The sequence below is a fragment of the Dipodomys ordii genome, unplaced genomic scaffold (assembly GCF_000151885.1).
Source record: "Dipodomys ordii isolate 6190 unplaced genomic scaffold, Dord_2.0 Scaffold46, whole genome shotgun sequence".
NCBI lineage: Eukaryota > Metazoa > Chordata > Mammalia > Rodentia > Heteromyidae > Dipodomys > Dipodomys ordii.
Genome location: NW_012267262.1, coordinates 9671838 through 9695635, shown reverse-complemented (window position 1 = coordinate 9695635; position 23798 = coordinate 9671838). Strand labels below are relative to the sequence as shown.

The 23798-nt window shown below is 35.0% G+C and overlaps 1 pseudogene; it reads left to right on the top strand.

Annotated features, from left to right (window-relative positions):
- Window positions 1-2492: 2492 nt before the first annotated feature.
- LOC105988058 overlaps window positions 2493-23798 on the top strand; it is a 131068-nt pseudogene continuing 109762 nt past the window's right edge.

Genomic DNA, 23798 nt, shown 5'->3' with positions numbered 1-23798 from the left:
ACCACAGCTCAAAACCATGAGAATTTGATTGGATTACCAGAGCTGTCCCCCTTTGTCTGTTATTTATCTGGAATGTCAGTATGAATTATGAGCCCTATCTACACCAAATAGTTTCAATTATTATCCTTTTTCTCTAAAGATATTAATAACTGAACTTCAGAGTGACCATTTTAAAGTAATTTTCTCTTGGAAAATATATTTTATCTATCGTATTTAAATGTTCATATAAGTGTATGAGTCTTATAAACATACCTAAAAATATTTGGGAAAGAGAAAAACCACAATGAAAATGATAAGCCCAAGAGAAGATCATTTCTGTTGTACCTACATTTCTCTGGCAGGAGGTCTAGAGCCTGGTTTCCTTTTTCAGAATGTCTATATAGGGGAGCTACGTAAGACAGCAAGTGTTTGAAGAATTCCTTAAAATTATAAGCTTTTTAGTTTATAGTTACAAGGTGTTACATGATTTGAATAGAGTTATGTATTACTAAACTATGACCTTTGATGGCTTTAGAGAAAAGAGAATGTGTGATACTGTCCACAAAGTATGCCTAATACAACAAATTTCAATGAAATGATCTCCCTTAATTGTTTCAAGAGTACTTTTGTGGGAAGTTTCCCTCCCCTCCACTCCAATCCCCTTCCCTTCCCTCCCCTCTCTTTCCCTTTTCCTTTTCTCCTTTTCCCTTCTCCTTTCCCTTTCTTCTCCCTTTTCTTCCTTGTCTTTCCACTTTCCTTTCCCCTTCCCCCACCCCTTCCCCTTGTTTTCTTCTCTGACTGGCTCTTGCTATAGAGTTCAGGCTGGCTTCAACTCCTAATCCTCTGGCCTCACAGTTATAATTTTTGGAATTACATACACATTCGACTGTGGATCTTTTTTGTTAATTCTTAAACACTTTGAAATGAAATTTTCTTTTTTCTTCTTTTTTATTTAATTAGATCATTTTCTTAAAAATATTGATGTTCAGTTTTCTTTGACAAAACCATAATATTTTTTTGTTTCTTCCTTTCTGTTATATATGATTCTTCACTGGTCTCTTGATAATTCTGTTCTCTTTCTCATCAATACTGAATGAGTCCAATTTTAACCTAATTATGCATGGCTAACGTTTGTTACATGTTTTAAAAATCTCTGCAGCAAAGCCCAGCACAAAATGATGAATTAAACATTCCTATTTTGCTTGTTTACCTTTGAAGTACATAATGAAGTTGTGGGATTTTATTCTTATACTTAAAGGGGCATGATCATTTTAGAGTAAAGTGATTTGGATTTTTTCCTACTCTATTTACAGGGACTTGTCTCTCACAGGTACACAAAAATATTAACTATCTTTCTGTTTATTATTATTAATCTGATAAGTTTCTGATTTTTTTTCTTTTTGTTTTTTCTTCCTTCCTTCTTTCTTTTTCTTGGTCCTGTACCAGGGTTTGAATTCTAGGCCTTCTAATTTCGAAAATATTTTTTATTATCTTTAAGTAGTTGTACAAAGGAGTTGCTAATCACCAAAGAAGCTTATGAATGCAGTTCATCTTGATCAATTCATACTAGGCTTTCTTGCTCATGGCTGGTGCTCTACCACTTGCACCATGGGTCCAGTCTGACATTTTGTTGGCTATTTGGAGATGGAATCTCTTGGAATTTTCTGCCCAGGGTGTCTTTGAACTGTAGGCTTCCAGGTCTCAGCCTCCTGAGTAGCTAGGATTACAGACATGAGCCACTGATACCCAGGAAAGTTTCTGATCTTTTTAATACGTGAAAAGTAAGGTTCAAATTTTTGTGCTTAATCAACACAGGAATTATTTCACATACTTGAGATAATGACAGCAAGTCAAAAGCATTTAGTTTTGTCTTAATGAAGAAACAGGATGTTCTCATCCAAAGTGACAGGAGAGAAGAATCTTACTATTGTTGTCATGTCCTGAGTTTTCAGGGAAACCTGCTATTAGTGCTGCATATTATTAGTGCTTCAGGGTGAATATTCACTCTCTTCATTTGACTTTTAATTCTCATAATTTTCTCTCAGCAATTACATTAAAATATATCTTTTTTGGAGTGGCTTGTGTATTTCTAGAGGAGGTTCCATATGTGTATCCTTATATTTTGCCAACTATTTTTACGGACTTGCTAAACACTCTCTATATTTGCTGTGACACGTGTGGTGCTTTTCAGCAATGTTGGTGTGTTTTCCTTCACTTTCACTGGTCAGTGTGATACTTCTTTGGGAGTTGAATGTTAGATTGTTTTTCCAGCTGTGGTATTTTCAAAAGGTAAAGAATTCTCACTTTTGAAAAGCAATTGGAAGGAGTTCTTGGCCTGGGGGGAAAAAATCTCATTAAAATTTGTGACTGACCTGTTATGGTACCACACCACATTATATCTGTGCTTTAGTTCTCTTAAAAAAACTACTCTGAAAATATTTGCACTTAGAAATAATGTTTGTTAAGAATAGATGAGCTCTCTTCCTGTAAGCAGCCTGGGGTGAGCTACGAAAATGGTTCACTACTCTCTTGAAACCTACAATCTCCCAAAATCATGCAAGTCAGGAGGTTCAAATCCTCGTGTTCACTTTAAGAACAGCAGAGACACAGCCCAGGCCATCAAGAGTATGCATATCTGAATAGCTACCAAGTGTCTGAAAGATATCACTTTGAAGAAGCAATCAATGTGTGCCATTCTGGCATTACAATGGTGAAGTTGGCAGGTATGCCCAAGCCAAACAGTGAGGCTGGACACAGGGTCGATGGCTCCCAAAGAGTGCTGAATTTCTGCTGCACAAGCTTAAGAATGCAGAGAGTCATGCTGAACTCAAGGGATAGACATAGAATCCCTGGTCATAGAACACATGCAGGTGAACAAAGCACCTGAGACATGCTGTTGAACTCACAGAGTTCATGATAGGATTAACCCATCCTTGAGCTTCCCCTGCCACACTGAGATCATCCTTCCTGAAAGGAGCAAATTGTTCTTAGACCAGAAGAGGAGGTTGCACAGAAGAAAAAGATATCCCAGAAAGAAAAAAAAAACCCGGGGGGCTGGGAAGGTGGCTCAGTGGTTAAAGTGCTTGCCTTGCATGCCTGAGGCCCTGGGTTCGATTCCTCAGCACCACATAAGCAAAAAGAAAAAAGCCGGAAGTGGCGCTGTGGCTCAAGTGGTAGAGTGCTAGCCTTCAGCTGAAGAGCTGAGGGACAGCGCCCAGGCCCAGAGTTCAGGCCCCATGACCGGACCCAAAAAAAAAAAAAAAACCCGGAAGAAACAAAAACTTATGGCATTGGAATAAATTTAGCATAACATTAATGCAAATAAATGAACAAAATGAATAGATGAGCTGACTGGATATGGTGGCATGTACCTCTAATTTTATGTTGAAGGCAGAGGCAGGAAGATTGTGAGTTCAGGGGTTCAGGGGTAGCTTGAGAAGACCTAATCTCAGAGAAAAAAAAACGAGAACTAAACTAAAACTAAAACCTAAAGCCACAAAAACCAACATCAACAACAAAAATCCAAGTGCTAGGGATCTAACTGATAGAACTTTTGCTTAGCATATACAAGGCTTTGAATTCCATTGCCAGCACAGGAAAAAAAATACATAGCTTGATGAATATTCTTCACTGCAGTCTTCTATGCTGCTTTCCTCTTGATATGAGAGCTTTCTGTACCAATGACTGAGGAGACTTAGCAACTTGTGCCCAAGTCCATATCTTGGTTCTATGTGTGGAAGTTGAGTTTTATGTTTAAGTTTTTTTTTCTAGTGTGATGCCCCTGTATCACTTTATCACAGTATAAATTATACTTTCAGAGAGAGCAAATAATCTTATGTGATGTTCAAAAACAAAATAAAAGTAATAATCAAAAAACCTATTTGTTAATGGTCCTCAGGCTAGGCAGGGAGTAGCAAACCACTGCCTAACAACCAAATTCAGCCTACCACCTTTTAAACAAGATTGGTTAATAAAAATATGGAACAACATTCCTATATTGCTGGTGGGAATATAACATGGTCTAATCACTTGAGATGAATGATAATTCTAATATTATTCTTCCATATTATTCCCAGGTGTTTGCCTATCACAGATGAAAGCACATGTCCAGGACTTGATTAAAATATTCTTTCCCTTTACTTATGACTTATTTCATCTTTAAGAAGTTGTACAAAAGACTTGCCATTCAACAAAGACATTTGTGGATACAACGCATCTTGTTCAATGTTACTCTTTTCTTTTTCTTTTTTTTTTTTGGATCCGGTCGTGGGGCCTGGACTCTGGACCTGGGCACTATCCCTCGCCTCTTCATCTCGAGGCTAGCGCTCTACCACTTGAGCCACAGCACCACTTCCGGCTTTTTTCTTTTTGCTTATGTGCTAAGGAATCGAACCCAGGGCCTCATGCATGCAAGGCAAGCGCTCTACTACTGAGCCACCTTCCCAGCCCCAATGTTACTCTTTTCATCATTCTGCATTCCTCCCAACCCCATTCCTTCCTTTAATTTTCCTTTTTTTATTGTAAAAATACTGTACCGAGGGGTTACAGTTACATGAGCAAGGTAATGAGTACATTTCTTATCAAGCATTGTTGCCTCCTCCTTTGTTTACCCTTCACATCCCTTCCCAGCCTCTCCCCGCCCCCACCCAATCCTCCCCCCCTTCAGTAGATATTTTTAAATTGAAAGTATTCATATGATTTCATACCATACCAACACTAGATCTTTGAGGACTTTGAATTTTATTTATATAATTTTGATTTTATCTTGGTGAAAGATTGATCTAATCAACAAATAAGTTAACAGATGCTAAAAAAAATTGTTAGACATAACCATGCTCATTCATTTATTTATTATCTATGAATGCTGCTGAAGCAAAATTAAATAATTGCTACAGAAACTGGTGTCCCTTTTTCTCTTACGAGATTAAAACATCACCTCTCTAGCCTACCTCAGATACATCTGTAAATTCCTTACTTAGGGAGATTATCAGAATGACCTAAAGATTCTTGGTCCTCTTCCCTGGACCAAATCAGATTATCGGACACACTGAGGTATATCACATATCATTGGAATCGTTTATTTCTTCCAGTTGAGCCCGGACACAAATGAACAGAAGGAAAAAATCACAGAGAAAGCAATTCTTTCAATGACAGCAAAGGAACACCATAATGCACAAGCAGAAGTAAGTGACTTACTTTCAAACTATATTAAAAGTGCAATGGGAGGGAAGAAATAGTAGGAAAAAAATAGAAGGGTAACAATGTTTGATAAGAAATGTACTTATTACCTTACTCATGTAACTGTAACCCCTCTGTACAGCATCTTTACAATAAAATAAAATAAAAAAAACGGTAATGAACTCTTATTATAAAATTAAGATAGGTTTTACTTTGAGCATTATAGTATTTCAAACATTACCAATTAATAATAATTTAACAATAGAAAAAAACTTTTCTTGATGTTGGCAGCCCGAAAAGTAATTGTATACTTGAAAGACTTTATCAGATCATGATTTTCTGGGGGAAAATGCCTTATAAATTTCCCTAATTACTAAGTTATTAAATAAAACCTAAAACCAGATATTGGTATTAAAAAATTTTAATACACTTAAAATGTTTAAAATTTGTAATGAAGCTAAATATTGTATTTATTATTAAATGTCTAAGAGCAGAATTATTAGTCTGAATTTTAGAAATGCTAACAAAGTTACCTTTTATCAAGAGAAAGCTAGTTTACGAATGTCAAGCCTAAGTGAACTAATCATTAGGTTCTGTAGGCAGTATTGTAATGAAGAACTATTAAATGAAACCTTCTCTCCAAAGCTCATACTGTGAGGTTGACAGCATATTCCATAAATGAAATAATAATACAAAATTGGTGTCACACAAAGGGGGGAATATAATTTTCATGTAGTTTCCTGGAATGCAAAAGCATTTAATCTTTCTGATGAATGAACACTGATTTGCTAAATTCCATGTACCAGTGTTGATAAATATAAGACTTTAGAAATTAGAGAATGTGATATTTAAAATATAAACTTCCCATATAATTTTCTTTTGCCACTGGGGCAAAGAAATCTATACAAGCTTTATGGTCTTTATCTTTTTTATTTTTTATTTTTGGGGGTCCAGTTGTGGGCCTGAACTCTGGGCCTGGGCGCTGTCCCTCAGCTCTTCAGCTCAAGGCTAGCGCTCTTCCAATTGAGCCACAGTGCCACTTTCCGGCTTTTTTCTTTTTGCTTATATGGTGCTGAGGAATAAAACCCAGGGCCTCATGCATGCAAGGCAAGCGCTCTACCACTGAGCCACCTTCCCAGCCCTTTATTTTATATTACTATTATGATTACATCTTCTTTATTAACCATACATTCATAATGCATCACATTTTTCTATGAGTTCAACTCTTATATAAGAATATTAGAATTTGGAACATGTATGTTCAGTGCTAAAGTATATACATCTTTCTAATTTGGGGAAGGGAAGGGAAATAACAAAATGCTGAAATACGGATATAAGTTGACACTTTGTAAAAATGACATGTACAAGACACTATGTTGAAAATGAACTTTACAACTTCAGGAGTATGGAGGAGGGAGAAATTGGGGAGGTGAGGAGGGGAGGGATTGTAGGCCAAATGAGGGGGTAACAATGCTCGATAGGAAATGTACTTATTACCTTACTCATGTAACTGTAACCCCTCAGTATAGTACCTTTACAATAAAAATATACATTAAAAATAAATATTAAAAAAGATTGTAACATTGATTAGGATTCTCAGCAGAGAATATTTTACGAGAAACATAAACAGTTCCTAAAATGTAGTAAATAACCATTACATCGATTTAAGTTATGGTCCTGACTCATTCCACTAAGTAGTAAAAAGCTAAAAGACTAGATTTCTAGTTATAATGCTTTAAACTTATATTCCTATACATGCTTAAAATATGTTTTGCTAAGCCGGTCACCGGTGGCTCAGCTTGTAATCCTGGCTACTCAGGAGGCTGAGATATGAGGATTGCGGTTCAAAGCCAGCCAGGGCAGGAAAGTCCGTGAAACTTTTATCTCCGATAAACACCAAAAAAACCCACTGTTGCTCAAATGGTAGAGTGCTAGCCTTGAGCTCAAGAGCTGAGGGACAGCGCTCAGGCTCAGAGTTCAAGCCCCAGTTGAACAGTATTATTAAATTTCAGTTTGTTTCAAACTGCCACATAACCAGGGTGCAAATGGCCCATTGTTGTAACTGTTCCAGCTATTCAGGATGATAAGATCTGGAGAATCAGGATTCAAAGCGAGGAAGAAAAGCCTATGAGACTCCATCTCCAAAATAATTAGCAAAAACTAGCTTAGATACATGACACAAGTGAAAGAGTTCCAGTTAAGCAAGCAAGCAAGCCAAGCAAGCTTTAGATCCACTATTACACAAACAAAACTGCTGAGTGTCTTATAAATTTGGGGAAACGCAAGTGTCCTTCTAGATTAATCAGGAGAATTTAAATTATATTTACAATATAAAAGTTATATTAAAGTTCAAACAGATAAAAAGAATGATAAAGTATTTCCTGTAAAAATATTATAAGAATCCTGCTCTTTGATATTTCATGTAAAATTATAGTTTATTATATCTGCACATTTAAAGGCCACAGAAATGATAATTATGTTTAATATATAAATTTAATGCTACTTGTTTACAACATTGCAAATGAAAAATAAAAGATGTCTTTTCCCAAAAATATAGTAGGTGGTTATTGCTACCTAGTATTTCTTCCTTTCTCTTTTTTTCGTTTTCTTTTTCTTTTGGCTGGGCCTGGGACTTGTACTCATAACTTGGGCATTGTCTTTAGCTTTTTTTTGCTCAAGGCTAGTGCTTTACCACTTGAGCCACAGTACCACTTCCAGCTTTTTGATGGTTAATTAAATATAAGAGCTCACAGACTTTCCTGACTAGGCTGGCTTCAAACCACCACCTTTAGATCTCAGCCTCCTGAGTAGTTAGGATTAAGGTATGTGTCACCTGTGACTGGCTCTTTTTATTTATAGGTATGTATTAATTGTACAAAATAACACGTTTCATTGCGACATTTTCATAAAGATACAATGGAACTTTTCTCATTATAATCAATAATTAGTTCTATATATCCAAATGTTCTTCTATATAATATCTTGTTTGGTCTCATATATTTTCTTTATCAGATACAGTTTCAGATGTAGTTTGCTTCAAAAGTCAAAGAAATGGTAGAAAGAATATGCTATTTTTGTGTGTGATGTGTAACTATTCTTCATAGTCTATGAGGGTAATAATTTCTGAGTGATTATTTGGATGGTTTATATTAGTTTGCACATGTGTTTTGGTTAGAAAAAGTTAATGGCATCAGATTTAATTCTAATTTACATATAGGGATGTTAAATTGTGGTGGAAAAATCTTCCTTTGATTGCTGCTGGTGTTTCTTTGAATCCAAGTTGGCCTTCAGAGGAGTTCAGTGACTCTCAGAGATAGATCTGACTTGATTTCTTCAGTCAGAGATGATAACTTGGTGATAGATGTTGATAAATGTTATAGAATCGTAGCCAGAACCTTGGTTGATTAGACTGATATTAGAGGTCTGGGAGGCACAATCACATAACAGTTTTCAAGAGACATAGTTGACATTGTCACCATCAACATGTCTCTATTGTGAATAAATTGCAAACATGCATCCACTAAACACTCCTGGCCACAAAAACCTCAAAAAGACCCTAACACAACAATATCCAATGACTTCAATACTCCATTGTCACTAATAGAAAGGTCATTCAGACAAAACATCCAGAACAAAGCTGCAAAATTAAATGATATTGCAGAACAAGTGGGCTTAACTGCATCTACAGAATAGTCCACCCAACAGAAAGAATAGTGGTGGAGGAATATCAATACCAAATTTCAAACTCTACTACAAAGCCATAGTAATCAAAACAGCTTGGTACTGGCACAAGAACAGACCCCAGGACCAATGGAATAGAATTGAAAACCCAGAAATGAACCTAAAGACCTATAGCCATCTAATCTTCGATAAGGGAGCTAAAAAAATAGAATGGAAGAAAGACAGCCTCTTCAGTAAATGGTACTGGCAAAATTGGTTAACTACTTGTAGAAAACTAAAGCTAGATCCTTATATATCACCCTGTGCCAGAATCAATGCCAAATGGATCAAAGGCCTCGGAGTCAAAGCAGACACTCAGAAAACATTACAGGATGGAATAGGAGAAATCCTAGGTCTCCTGGGCACAGGCTGAGATTTTCTTAATAGAGACCCAGAAACCCAAAAGCCACATTCTATCTAGCAGCTTATACACCTTTCTCCAAAACAGTTAAAATCAAGTCTATAAAACAAGTTTCAACAAATACAAGAAACTTGAAATAGCTTCCTATATTTTATCAGACCACAATGGGATAAAACTAGAAGTTGATAAAATAAAAACAACCAAAAAGATTCAAATACATAGAGATTGAATATTTTTGTTTGTTGGTTTTTTGGTGCTAGTTCTGGGGCTTGAATTCAGGGCACTGTCCCTGAGCTTCTTTTGTTCAAGGCTAGCATACTACCACTTTTGGCACAGTGTCACTTCTTTTCCTGAGTAGTTTATTGGAGATAAGTGTCTCACAAATTTTCTGCCCGGGCTGGTTTTGAACTACAATCCTCAGATCTCAGCTTCCTGAGTAGCTCAGATCACAGGCATGAGCCATTAGCAACAGTCTGAAATAGTTTACTTTTGAAAGTTCAGATCATTGAAAGAATAAAGGGGGAAGGACAGAATAAAACAATTCCTAGAACCAAATGAAAATGAGAAGCACATACAGAGGCACATACACACACACGCACACATCCCTATTGACAGGTGAATTAAAGAAGATGCTTAAAATGTTTCTACTTTCAATTGCTTCTTTCCCTATAAGGGAATTAGTATGTTATACCACTGAATAGGCTTAAAGAGAGTACATAAGGGTCTAGAGACTTTGGGCTAGAAACCAGATGGAGTTTCTATTTGGGAAAGATTCTAGGAAACTGGAACAAAAAGTGGTAAGACAAAGAACAAAGGGTGAACCAATTCAACAGTGATACTCACAAGAAAATATGTTGGAAATGAACTGTACAACTTGGGGGGGGATTAAAGGGAGAGGGAACATGGACAAAAATGAAGGAGGGGGTAACAAGTTCAGCAAGAAATGTACTCACTACCTTATGCATGTAACTGTAACCCCTCCATACATCACCTTGAAAATAAAATTAAATTAAAAAAAGAAAAAAATGGTAGGAGCTGAAGTGTCAGGAGTAAGAGGTGCTACACACTTCAAGTAGTTTTATAGTTACCAAATTAAGAGACACTTAAGTTTCTTGATTGACTGCCATGTCTTTTGCATTCTGTATATCAGTTTAGGATTATATTTACTCTTTAGTCTGAGAAACATTGTATTCCTGAGCCTGAAACAAAATAATTTTAATTTCTTTTCCCTATTCTGGTTTACTTTGAATATTCTTTTAAAAGTATTATTAAGTAGTTGTGTAAAGGTTACATAAGTCAGGTTATGGGTACAATGCATCTTGACTTGATATCCCTTCCATGGTTCTCGTCCATTGTTCCCCCTGCCATTCCTAGTCTCAAGTTATGTAGATCAAGTTTTATATAATGCACATTAAATATAATGTCTGTGCTTGTTCAACCTTCCTCCATCCCCTCCTAAATATATTTTTTATTTATCTTTATTATTTATTGTTATTATCAAAGTGATATACAGAGAGGTTAGTTACATAAATCAGTTAAAAAGTACATTTCTTTTTGGACAATGCCACCCCTTCCTTCACTCTTTCCCAGTTGTTCCCTCTTGTCCCCATCCCCAGGCTATATAGCTCAGTGAACACCACTGCTGTATTAAACATATTTTGTTAGTCAGTCGTGGAGCTTGAACTCAGGCCTGGGCATTGTCCCTGAGCCTCTTTATGCTTTATCACTTGAGCCACAGTGCCACTTCTGGGCTTTGAGTGGTTAATTGGAGATGAGAATCTCACCAGGACTTTTCTGCCTGGGATGGCTCTGAACCTTAAGCCTCAGATCCCAGTCTCCCAGTAGCCAGGCTTATAGGCTTGGCCCACTGGTACTTGGATAAACATAGTTAAAATGAGGAAGTTTCTTAGTCTTATGTTGAAGTGCTGACCTAGCTTTGAGATCATTCTATATGTTACTTCCAAGATGACTTTCTTAGCATAGAGGCTGAATCCGTTTGTGATGATTTCAAGTGACAGTCCTGTGCAAAGTGCTCTGGAGTTCTCCCTAATAACATGGGTGGATTCAAAGCCACAGAGAATTCAGACTGACAGCTGAAAAACCAGAAGCTCCTCAGAATGGTTAATAATCACCCTACACAGTACTTGCAACATATGGCTCAGAAATGCACAACTTCCACATGTGTGTTCTTTAGAAGGATTATAATCGGAGTGATATTTTGTGCTGACTATAAATCATCTTGCGAATTTAATTGAATTCAAGAGTTGCATGCGTGTGCCATATAACTGTGGCCAGAGCTCCCTATGTGTTATCCCCAAACCTATGTTTATGTTTACAGACATGTGCACATTTACATTATTTCAGAAATTTGGCTTGTTTCACCAAAACATTCAATCTGTCTTTTCCTACCTTCTGTTCATTTGTTGTCACTCTCCCAAATTCTGTACAAGTGTCACTTCCGTGCTGCATTTCCATGGAGAATGAAGAGTAGAATGAGTAGGCTTTCGGCTACACAATGAGATGGCGCATTTTTTCAGCATATGCATACGTAAGCCTTCTTTTGTGAATGGGACTGATAGGGTCAGATAATGTTTAAAGGGAAAGGCTTTATGTCTCTCAGGCTTCTCTCTTTCCACATGGATGCTTCCACACACACATAGATGGAATTATGAACAGACCCATTAATGCCGGGATCACAAAAGGTCAAGTTTTGTCTTCTTTTACCCCTATTCACATTGCCTTTGTAGAGGAAAAAAAAAGAGGATTTGCAGAAAAAAAAACACACAAAGATTTATGATAAAGATTTTAAAGACATTTTTTCTCCTTTTAGCGACATCTGTGGTTTGGGGGAAAATCATATTATGTAAAATAATTAAGGCATATTGTATTACATGCCTGATGTTAGTATATAAGTTATTTCATGTTTGGTGTTGTCTTTAAGAATAATATATTATCATAATAACAGAACAAAATGTAGTGGTTTGAGGATAAATGATCTTATGAATATGTAAAGAAACAAAGTTTGAACATAATTGAATAGAGACATTATTAGAATTTCTTTGGCAGCTTTCTTGATAAACTTTCTTCTGTGTTTAAGATTTAATCTTTAAGCTATAAGTTAGACATATAACTTAATAACTGGAAGTTAAAAATCATTTGTAACTCATATAACTTATGGTATATATTCATTAACAGCTAAGCTGTGCTCTCATGAAAATAGTAAAACACAATATAGAGAAATATTGAAGCAATGAAACATTTATCCCAGATGAAACTTTTAAAAATGTGAACCAATAGCCCTTTAGAATGTAAATGACATCATCAATTGCATGGTTGGTTGATTTCTGATGTCACATGAAATCCTCTATCAGTTAAAGGGTATGGATTGTGACAGGAAAACCAGTCATGTATAAAAATGCTCTCAAATGAAAGTCTGAAAAAAATCCTCCCAACCCCCTCCCCTTTTTTTGGTTGAGGGTGTTGTGGCTTTTCTAACACAAGACGAAATTCATAAAATTAGAGTTACAGTGTTTCTGACGAGAAAAATACATGTAATAATGCATAGTAGACTTTGAAAACTACCTAAATTTTTATTTCCAGAATCATAGAACACAGAGCATGGATCCAGAAGGACTAAGGCTACTTAGGGTCTTCGATTCTTAGATTTACTTTCATCAGATAGCTATCCAGGCTATCTATTTTGGTCTTTATAGTTATGCTATTCATACATACTATGATTACCTCCCAGTTTTTAATATAAACTTTCAGAGGGTAGTATACTCTCAGGAGGAAGCAAAGGCTGAGATCATTGGCTCATCCTGGGTCACCTATCATTTATTTTGAAAAATGTTTCTTACAGTATTTACAATGTTATGGGAAGTTCAGAATTTCCTTCTATAAAATAAGAAAAGAAAATCACTAGAGAACTCTGTCATTGTATTTCACAGCCTACAGATAGTATTATCATTGCTTCACATGTTTTTCTTTTTTTCTTTTCCTTTTTTCTTGCTTATTTATCCCGCTTGCTTTCTCTCTTTAATTTCTTTCCTTGTTTTCTTTTCATTTATCATCTTTTTTTTCAGTTTCTCCTCCTAGATTTCAAGATTCTTTCCTCTCTTTTCTTTTCATGCCCTTTCTCTTACCTTACATTCTTATGATTTTCAGTTTTGTCCAAGTTGTACTGATTGGCCATGAAGGGTTCTCTTATGTATGATTAATGTAAATTACCACAGCCTTTAATTTAAATTTGTAGTTAATAAGAATTGTAGTTAATGACTCTGTTAGTATCCTACAAGATGAGTTATGTAGAATCATGACTTTGTAGAAAGTAATGTATGAATCCACTTTTGCTATATGATTCACTTGTCAACAAGTCCAAATCATAGTGACATAAAATATTTCTTTGTCAACCTATATACTGACTACAGTATATAGGTATTGCTCTGTAGTTTGTCTTTCTTAGTCTTGGATAGCGCTGAAGGAGCAGATTCTATGGAACACTGCTATTTTCATGACAAAGGTGGCAGAACTACAAAGAGGCTCTTAAAGGTTCTGCTAACAAGCAGTAGCATGTGTTACAAGTTACTTCTGCTCCTATTTCATTGTCCAAATTAGATAAGGAATCAAACTATTTTTATATCTGAAAAGGAGGTCCATTTGGCACCTCTCTCCTTAATTTCCTTACCAGATTTTATTTCTTCCCCTCAAATATGTCTGTCTAGCCTAAAGGAAGTTATTGACACAACTCATTGGCTTGTTGTATAAAGTGAGGAGGACATTTGGGAAAAGTCTGTAACTTCATATGGTAGGGACACAGTATTTTTGACTCTGATGACATGCTAAAGGTCCATATCCATGTATTGTGGTGCTAGAAGGCCTGCTAGAATAAGAATTGAAATGATGAATAGACTTAGGAAAGAATTGTAAAACAGCGGTCTGTTAGGGTTCCTAGTCCTTAGATTGAATGCCATTGCTGAGTGTTTTGCATAAAGTAACTCTCTGAACCAGGATTCCCTCATGCATGAGATTATAATGTTAAGCACAATAAATAAAATATCGTCTAATTTTTGTGACACTTGAAAAGCAGAGAGTTTGTGTGTATGTGTGTATGTTTGTCAGTGAATATATTACAAGGATGGGTACAGTAAGAAGAGACATGCTAGAGAGGGGGTTCTGATGGAAATATGAGTCATAAAGCTAGATGCGAGTCAGACTATTAAAGATCAAAAATTGGGTATGCCAAGCTGGGGAATGTGGCGGAGCCAGTAGAGGGCCCAATAGGCTACTCAAGGTGTATTAATTCTTTCCAATGTGCAAGATGGTTGAGAGACAGAGAGAGAGAGAGAGAGAGAGAGAGAGAGAGAAAGAAAGAGAGAGAGACCCCACTGAGTAGGTATTTCAGTAATCTAATTGGGGATGAGAAGAGGATGGCTTGGACTAGGTTGCTATAAGAAAGAAAGTACAGGAAATATGTGTAATTAGAAGAGCAATGTATAAACTACAGACCTAAGACAAAATACAGTGCACAGCTTTTTTATTTTTTGAAAGTCAAGTCTCTTGTGACCATAGTCATCCCAATTCTTGTATGTATTGCTTGTGACTGTTATTCAATAACAATTCAGGGTTAAATAGTTTTGACAAAGATTTTATGAAAAATTTGTTAACAATTTCTTTAGAAGAAAGGATATTTAAAGAGAGCTAGATGAGTGTTCAATAGGAACAAATAAGAGAGATAGGGGAGACCAGAGAAAATAGAATTTAAAAAAGTTAATGCATTTTATACAAATTAGCATTATTTACTGCAATAATTCTATAGTTGTATATGTCAGACTGATCATGTCTAGTCCATTCTTCTACTTAGGATCCACCTTCTACCTTTCTCAACCTAGTGCCCAGTCTGTAAAAGTCCCTCTTAATTGGTTTCAATGTCCACTATTTCATTCTGTATTTCTACATGGTTGACTTATTGGTTTGCATAAATGAGCAGGACACAATATTTGTCTTTCTGTGTCTGGATTGTTTCACTTCATATAATGTCAATGATTTACATCTATTTTGCTACAAAGTAACATGATTTCATTCGTGTTTTGGCTGAGTAATATCCAATATGTAAATACTACACATTTATTTTATTTACTTATCTACTGGAGGGCAACTGGATTAGTTTCATATTTTGATTGTTGTGGCTAGTGCTACAGCAAATAGTATTATAATGATTTAGTCTCATTTGCATATATACAGAATAGTGAATTTGCTGGATCGTATGATTGGTTTTTTGTTTTGTTTTGTTTTTGAGGTATCTCCATACTCTACTTCATAATGGTTGTTTGAGTTTCTTTTGCATCAAGTTAATTATTTGAATATAAAAATGCTGCATTTAGCCCAGTGTTGGTGGCTCCTGCCTATAATCCTAGCTACTCAGGAGGCTGAGATTTGCGGATTGAAGTTCAAAGCCAGCCCAGGCAGGAAACTTCATGAGACTCTTATCGCCAATAAGCCACCAGAAAACCGGAAATGGTGCTGTGGCTTAAGTGGTAGACTGCCAGTCTTGAGCTGCAGAGCTGAGGCATAGTGCCCAAGCCCAGGGTTCAAGCCCCATGACCGACAAAAAAAATGCTACATTATTTTCCTATCCTGCTATTTATTATATTAGTTTATAAGTTCCAACATGTGTGAACAAATATGTTACTCATAAGCATATATAATTTAACTTCATATTTTCCAATTTGGATGCCCTTTATTTCTTTCTCTTTTAAAAAAATTTTATTATGAAAAATACCATACAGAGGAGTTACAATTACATGGGCAAGATAATGAAATGAGTATATTATTTCTTTCTCTTACCTAATTATTCTAAGATATATAGTAGCACATTTAAGAGAGTGTTGGAAATAATTATCTTTTTCTTGTTCCTGATCTTACAGAAATGCTTTCAGTTTTTTCCCCCATTAATAGTTGTTTGTATGTTTTTCACACATGGCCTTTATTATCTTGAATTGTGTACCTTTCATGCCTAATTTCTTGAGTTTTTTTTTTGAGAGGTTCTAATGTAAAGAAGTATTGAATGCTATCAAATGCTACTTCTGTATACGGTTTCTGTTCTTCATTCAGTTGCTGGGTTGTTTTATGTTAATTGATTTGCATATATTGACCCATCTGGTCACATCACTTGAATGCAACTTACCTGATCATGGCACATAATCGTTTGGATAGGCTGTGGAATTCAACTTATATTTTATTGAGAATTATTTTGTATCTATGTTCATTGGAGATATAACTCTACTCTTTTTTTTTGCCTTGCTTTTTTCTAGCTTTGATATAAGGGCAATTCTATTGTTATATAGATAAAAAAAAAACCTTGGTAAAGTTCCTGAATGCTTTTCCTCATTTATAGTAATTAGAATGTGCTATAAACCTATAAGTAAGCCCAATGGGTAGTAAAAGGCAAAAATTTACACTTGGATACAATAAATTAAACAGTACTCTAAACATTCACACAGTGAGACCAAAGGAGGATATTATTAGGAGAGGATCACAAGGGCTCAATAACTATGTGCAAATGATCATATAAAATTATGCTTATCAAAATGAATTCCATGAAATGGAAACAAGGGTTTTTTATTTTACATTTTGAAGTTCTTTTAAATTTTTTCTTCTTTAATTTTTCTCTCTTGTTACCATATTTGATTTCTTTTTTTGCATATTTGATTTCTGTACCTTTTGTCTTATGTACATTTAGCAGCTGTGATACTCACTAGACACTATGTTGGAAATAAACTATACAGCTTGGGGTGAGGGGAACAAGGAGGGGAAAAACTGGGAGAAAATGAGGAAGTGGATGACCCTCTTCAAAAGAAATGTACTCAATACCTGTTTTATGTAACTGTAACCCCTTTGTACATCACTTTTACAATAAAAAAAACTGGCAAAGTTTCTTCCATTTCAATTTTTTTGAACAATATAAGGAAGAGTTGGGATTCATTTTTTCTTAAATGTTTTACGGAATTCAGCTGTGTAATATCATAATGCCTTGGCCTTTTTTAAAAAAAAATGAGAGACATTTAGTTACTGTTTTAATCTCATTGTGCATTATTGGTCCATTTATATATTTTATTTCTTTTTGACTAAATTTTGGATGGTTATGTATATGTCCAAAATTTTTCTGCTAGATTTTTCAGTGTTAACATATAATTGCTCCTAGCATTTTCTTAAAATCATTTTTATTTCTGTGGGATAAATTATAATTTTAATTTTGGATTTTATTTAGTTGAGTTGTCCCTTCTTGGTTAATTTAAAAGTTTCTTAATTTTTCTTATACTTTCTAAAGCTAACTTTTCACTGATCTTTTTTATTTTTGTAGTTTTGATTTTACTAATACTGTTTTTTACTTTTTCTTCTCCAACTTTGGATGTGATTTTTTCCTGCTTTTCTAAGTGTTGAGGGGTATTATATAATTATGTAAAATCTTCCAATTTTTTGATGTGTTTATTTACTACCAAAAGTTTCCATCTCCATATTGCTTTAGCTATATCCTGTTGATTTTGGTATGTTTTATTATTTTTATTTTTATCAGATTTTTTTGTACCAGTCCTAGGGCTTGAACTCAGGACCTGGGCACTGTCAGATAGCTTTTTTTGTTCAAGGCTAGAGCTCTACCATTTCTGGCTTGTGTGTGTGTGTATGTGAGTTCCCATGTTTTGTGCATATATAATTATATAAGTGATGTGTTCTTGCTTTTACTGTTTTATCAATATAATAACCCACTTTATTCTACATTTTGGCTTGAAGTGTGCTTTATCTATACAAGTGTTAGTACACCTGCTCATTTTTAATTTCAATTTGCACAGTGTATCTTCTTCCAGTCCTTTAGTTTCAGTCTGTATGTATATCATATCAGTGAGGTTCTTATATACAATATACAGTTGCATCTTCTTTTTGTATCCACTCACCCACTTCTGTTTAATGAGTTTAATCAGTCATATTCAAGATTATTGTTGATAAATATGAACTTGTTCTTGGAATTTGAGATTGTAGCTTGCTTGATTTGTTTAATTTTTGTTTCCTTCAACATTTTCTTATTGGTAATTTTTGTGATTTGGTGATTTTGACATGGTGTGTTTTAATTCTCTTACCTTCATGCATCTGTTTTTCTAGTAACTTCTATGTATTTGTGTATTTTAATGATGGCATACACTCTTTTCTAGTGCATGACTCCCTTAAATACTTCTTGTAGAGCTGGTCTGCTGGTGATGTAGTTCCTCATTTCAGTTTATCTAGAGAAATTTTACTTCTTCAGTTTCAAAGGGTAATTTTTCTGGACACGATATTCTTGCTTGATATTGTTTTCCTTTCAGTACTTTGAGTATATCCTTCCTGAAAAATAGGAATCATTTAGTTGAGTGTTTCTGGCTCACACTGTAATCCTAGTTCAACACCAGCCTGGGAAAAAAGTTCCTAAGACTCTTATCTCCAATTAGCCAGCAAAACCAAAACCAAAACCAAAACCAGAGTTATGGCTTAAATGGTACAGAGCCGACCTTGAGTGGCAAAAGCAAAGCAAGAGTGTGAAGATGTGAGTCTTCACACCCACCCTAAAAAATAGGAATCATTTTAAAGTAGTTTATTTTTATACAGTAATTTATTTTTATACACCTGAATGGACATTAGTTTCTTAAACAATAGTTCAGTTATTTTTCTACCAAGTGTGTGCTACCTCCACTCCCCACCTCCCAGAGCAACTAATTAGGTAAAATAGAAAAAATTAAACTATAATCCAGCTAACCAAGAGGTTAGGACCTGGAGGATCAAGGTTTAAAGCCAGCCCAGGCAGAAAAATCTGAGACTGTATGCTCATGTTACCAGCAAAATGCCACCTGGAAGTGTGGCTCAAATGGTAAAGCACCAGCCATGAACAAGAAAGCCAAGCCAGAGCAGGAGGCTCTAAGTTCACGCCCTGGTACCAGCATCAAAAAAAACAACTATAAAAAAACAATAAACTCTCAAGTCATATAATTCAAACTTGCTGATAATTCAAACTTGCTTTTATCAATTTCCCAAATGATCTGTAGAAGATAGCGAAAGAAATTACAGTCATAATATCAGAGGAAGAGTGTAGGTTAGCATGGATTCTAGCTGAGAGATTAAAAGGTAATGTGCCTATACATGGGACACTTTTAGAGAAAGAATTTCCATTCATTTGTAGATATTATGCAACAAGTCTATTTCTTTGTGCCTCATGTGAAACATGGGGAAAGAGAGACCAAGAAAAAACAAATAAAACCTTTATATGTAGACAACACAGATTTCATAAGAAAATATACCAACATATTCACACCCACTTTAAAGTTATGCATTTTGCCATTTATTCTTTACTCTCATTTAATTCCCATGTTGGTATAGTAAAACTGGGGTTACTCTTCATTATGGATGAGAATTTTCTTATATGTTTAAAGTCTCCAGAGCCTGAATTTTAACAGAAATGTTCAAAGTTAATGCTCTATTCAGAGTTACGAATAATTCTTTTTTTAATTTACTTTAATTTTATTGTTAAGCTGCCATACAAAGGGGTTACAGTTACATGAGTAAGGCAATGACTACATTCTTGTCGATGATTGATACCCTTTCCCTTCCTTGTTGTTGTCCCACTATCCTTTTCCTCCCCACCTACCCCACTCCACCCCTCCCGGCCCCCCCACCAAGTTGTAAAGTTCATTTCCAATATACTGGGTATCCTTGTTGCAATGGGTCATCCTGTGTCCTTGTTTCAGCGGCTTGTTTTTCTCCTTCCCCTTTCCCTCCCCAGATTAGACATATGTATGTACAAGAAGCGGACTACCAAAATCAAGTATAGTGACAACAGGAGATATACCATAAGAGAAAGAACATACAAAGGAAACAACAACTATTAATATGAAGTGGATGTAATTTGATCATCTTAGAGAGTGATAGATAGTATAGATTTCCACATCCATCTCTTTTGGTCACTTTATAATGTCCAGTGTTTATTAGATAAGATTTAATTTTATGTGAATCAGTGAGGCTCAAATAATAATAATTTTTAAATTTTAAACTCTATAACTAGGTCACCAATTTGATATTTCTAAGTAAAAGTCATATGTCTGTCTTAAATATATTTATGGAAGTTTTGAAATTTAATAATCAAAGTTATATGTTTATAATCCTTGCTGTTTCTTGGAAATTTCTGTTCTTTATTTTGACATTGACATATATTTAAATATTGCCCCAAGTAGAACATTTTTTGAAGGCTAGATATTTTGGAAAATTGGCTGTAAAATTTGTTAAAACTGTATTATAGAGAATTGGTGAAGAAATAATAAGTTTATTATAAAGGTCAACCATCTAATATAGGTCACAAGAATTTAATGTAGGTGTTAAAATGTTTAATGAAACACATACTAGAATATAATTCTAAAAGTGAAACATCTTATAGTAAAATGAAATATGGGAGTAAGTTACATATATTGGATTGTTTAAATCCTAAGGAATTTTATTGTGTCCTTTGCAAACTTATCACACATAGACTTTGCTTTTTATACCCATATTAATTCCATATTAATTAAGTGAAAAGATTATATAAGTTTTCATAAATAAAATTAGTTGATGAAGGAATATGTGTATGTGTTGTGTGTGTATATCTTCTTTTTATTTGAAGATAAATCTGCACTTAAATTCTTGTGTTAACGATATTTTACCCTTTTGAGCTAGGTGCTCAAAACTCTAATAGGTGTGACATCAACAATTACTTCTTGCTAACAACTCTTGTGATTTAACCCCTTCAGATGAGCAGGCTGATTGATGAATTGCAGACAGCTATCAAAAGCTACAGAGGTCATCTCTCTAAACTTGGCCCCCAATTACAGGCTGAACAGGAGCAATTCTCCTCTTATGTCTACCAACACATTAAAAGCCTTCCAGCAAACACTCTAGTCCCAGGAGGCCTACAGCTCAAGGTGGGTGTCATTTCATGGCTTTCTTTTCTATCTGGCTGACACAAAAACACTCTTCTTCAGTTGAAAACCCTTTAACACTGCTTCTTAGCTTGAATTTCTATTAACTTGTTCTCAATACTGGAATTTGACTTATTAATGATGTTATTAATATTCAGAGGCAGATTTTGAAGGAAATGCTTAGATATCTTTGAAATAGGGATTTCTAAACTAAATAGTTTTCAACCTAGGAGTATTGTCCCTCCCTCCCTCCCTCCCTTTCTTCCTTCCTTCCTTCCTTCTTTCCCTCCTTCCTTCCTTCCTTCTTTTCCTTCTTTTCTTTCTTTTTTGCCAGTTCTGCAGCTTGAACCCAGGGCCTTGTTGGTTGGTACTCTATCACTGGAGACAAATCATAGCATTTGCTGGTAATTTGGGAGACAGAATCTGGTGGACTTGTCTATACTGTCTTCAAATTGTCATCCTCCAGATCTCAGTCTTTTGAGTAGCTAGGATTATAGGCATGAGCACCAGTGATGGGGCTTGAGTTCAGCCTGGGTACTGTTCCTTAGCTTTTTCACTCCAGGCTAGTGCTCTACCCCTTGCACCATAGCTCCACTTCTGGCTTTTTTATGGTTAATTGGAAATAAGAGTCCCACAGACTTTCCTGCATGGGCTGGCCTTGAACTGAGATCTCAGCCACCTGTGCTCCAGCTTGAAAAGCAGCTTTATTTTATTTTTATTATTAAGCAGTAATAGAAAGAGCTTACAATTTCATTGGTCAGATTATTGAAAAGCAATTTTAATGACATCATTTAATCAGATGAACATTTTCATCCTTTTTCAAGAAGCATATTTTCCACAGGATACAATGTGTATTTCAGTCTCTAAAAGTCACATATTCGAAGAAGTGCCTAAGCTTTAATAGTTGACAGACAGTGGCAATAGGAATTAGAGGTGAAAGGCCAGGTGACTGATTGATGTTCAAACTATATTTCCAAGGAAAAGGATCTGTATTGGATAAGTGTGACACATGTCTGAGTTCACTTGGTAAAATCAATACTTAAGAATATACTGGGAAAAAAGGTGAATTGGTTATTTGTCAGGACAAGATGGTTAAATATCATAGACTCCTCTGCTATAGCAGCCATAAAAGAGAAAAAGAAAAATTTGTATGGGTTGGAGTAACTTAAGTACTAAAAACTTAAGGAAATTCAGTCACATTCATAATCATAATAGAATATCTATGTTAAGTTTATCAAGTTAATATAACCTTATAGCTCACATTTCAAGAAACTCTACTATAGTGTGAATTTCTCAAAATATTGTCCTTTTCCGTCTAAAATGCAGCTATTAAAACGCTTGATCTCCTTTTCACATTTATTGGGATGTAAGTGTTCAAAGTTAATTGTATTTTGTTGATCTTTTATCTGTCCAGTTTCTCCTTAACATTCAGTTTATCAAGTATGATAAATGTTATGCTTTCTCTCTGTACCTTGTTTCTTAATATTATTCCCATGTATATATTTTGAATGAGGTCATTACCAGTAAAGTCAACCTTTTGGGGAATGCATTCAGTGTTAACATGATAATTAATTTCTCATGGTCTATGCTTGTCAACTAAGGATGTAGAAAAGGATGCTCAAGACATCAAGGTCAGGGATCCAATAATCCAGAAGCATTGTTCTTTTCAGGTTTGTGACTTTGTTCTTCCATTTTGCAAAGTGCTTGATATTGATTATTAAAAGAAACCAGGTGAAAAACTATTGTTGCCTTAATGGCAGCCATACCAGTCATTTATATCAGAAATTATTAATCAGTTACACTGTAATACAGTTTGGAATAAAAACTTTTTTCTTTCACAAGCTGACTGCTTACCTCTGAAAAATTTCAATTACAGTAGTGTGATAGGAAAGATATAACTTTCGAAACTGAGTTGTTGCTATAATATCATATAATATCATAAATTACCCTAATAAAACACTTTGAAATTCTTTCCATATCATCAAGCAAAAGGAAATTAATATGGCAAAAGAGCCATGTTATACTTTTGAATAGCCATTGCACTAATACAATTGTTACTAGTTACATATGACTGCAAACACTAAAATTAATGAAAATTAAAAATTCAAATGCTTTCAGAAATTTGCCTAAGACTTTCCAGGTTTTAGCTCAGAAAATCCTGTATCCAGCAAGCCAGATTGATGGGCAATTCTAATCCTGTTTCCAGAGTTCCATCTCTGTCTATCCTATGTATTCTGCTGCGTTATGAATTTTTCCCCGTGAAGTACTCAGTAATGCTTGCTTCTACTACCTGTATTCTCAGTTTTCTCTTAGAAAGATCTAGTTTTTCTTAGAGAATATCTTTTTCCAAATTATAAGAAATTTGGACATGAGACCCATCTTAGACCTTAGGGCAATGGCTTTAATTTTGGATAAATATTAGAATCATCTGAAGATGTTTAAACCTGTACCCCGATTTCTAGTTATTTTGAATTAATTGGTTTAATATGCTAAGGCTAACTAGCAACGCAGTGACTGTTAAATGTTTAGGGATTTTGTAACCCAATTGGTACAGATGGCCAATATCAAAATCATACACAATTGTTACAACTAAG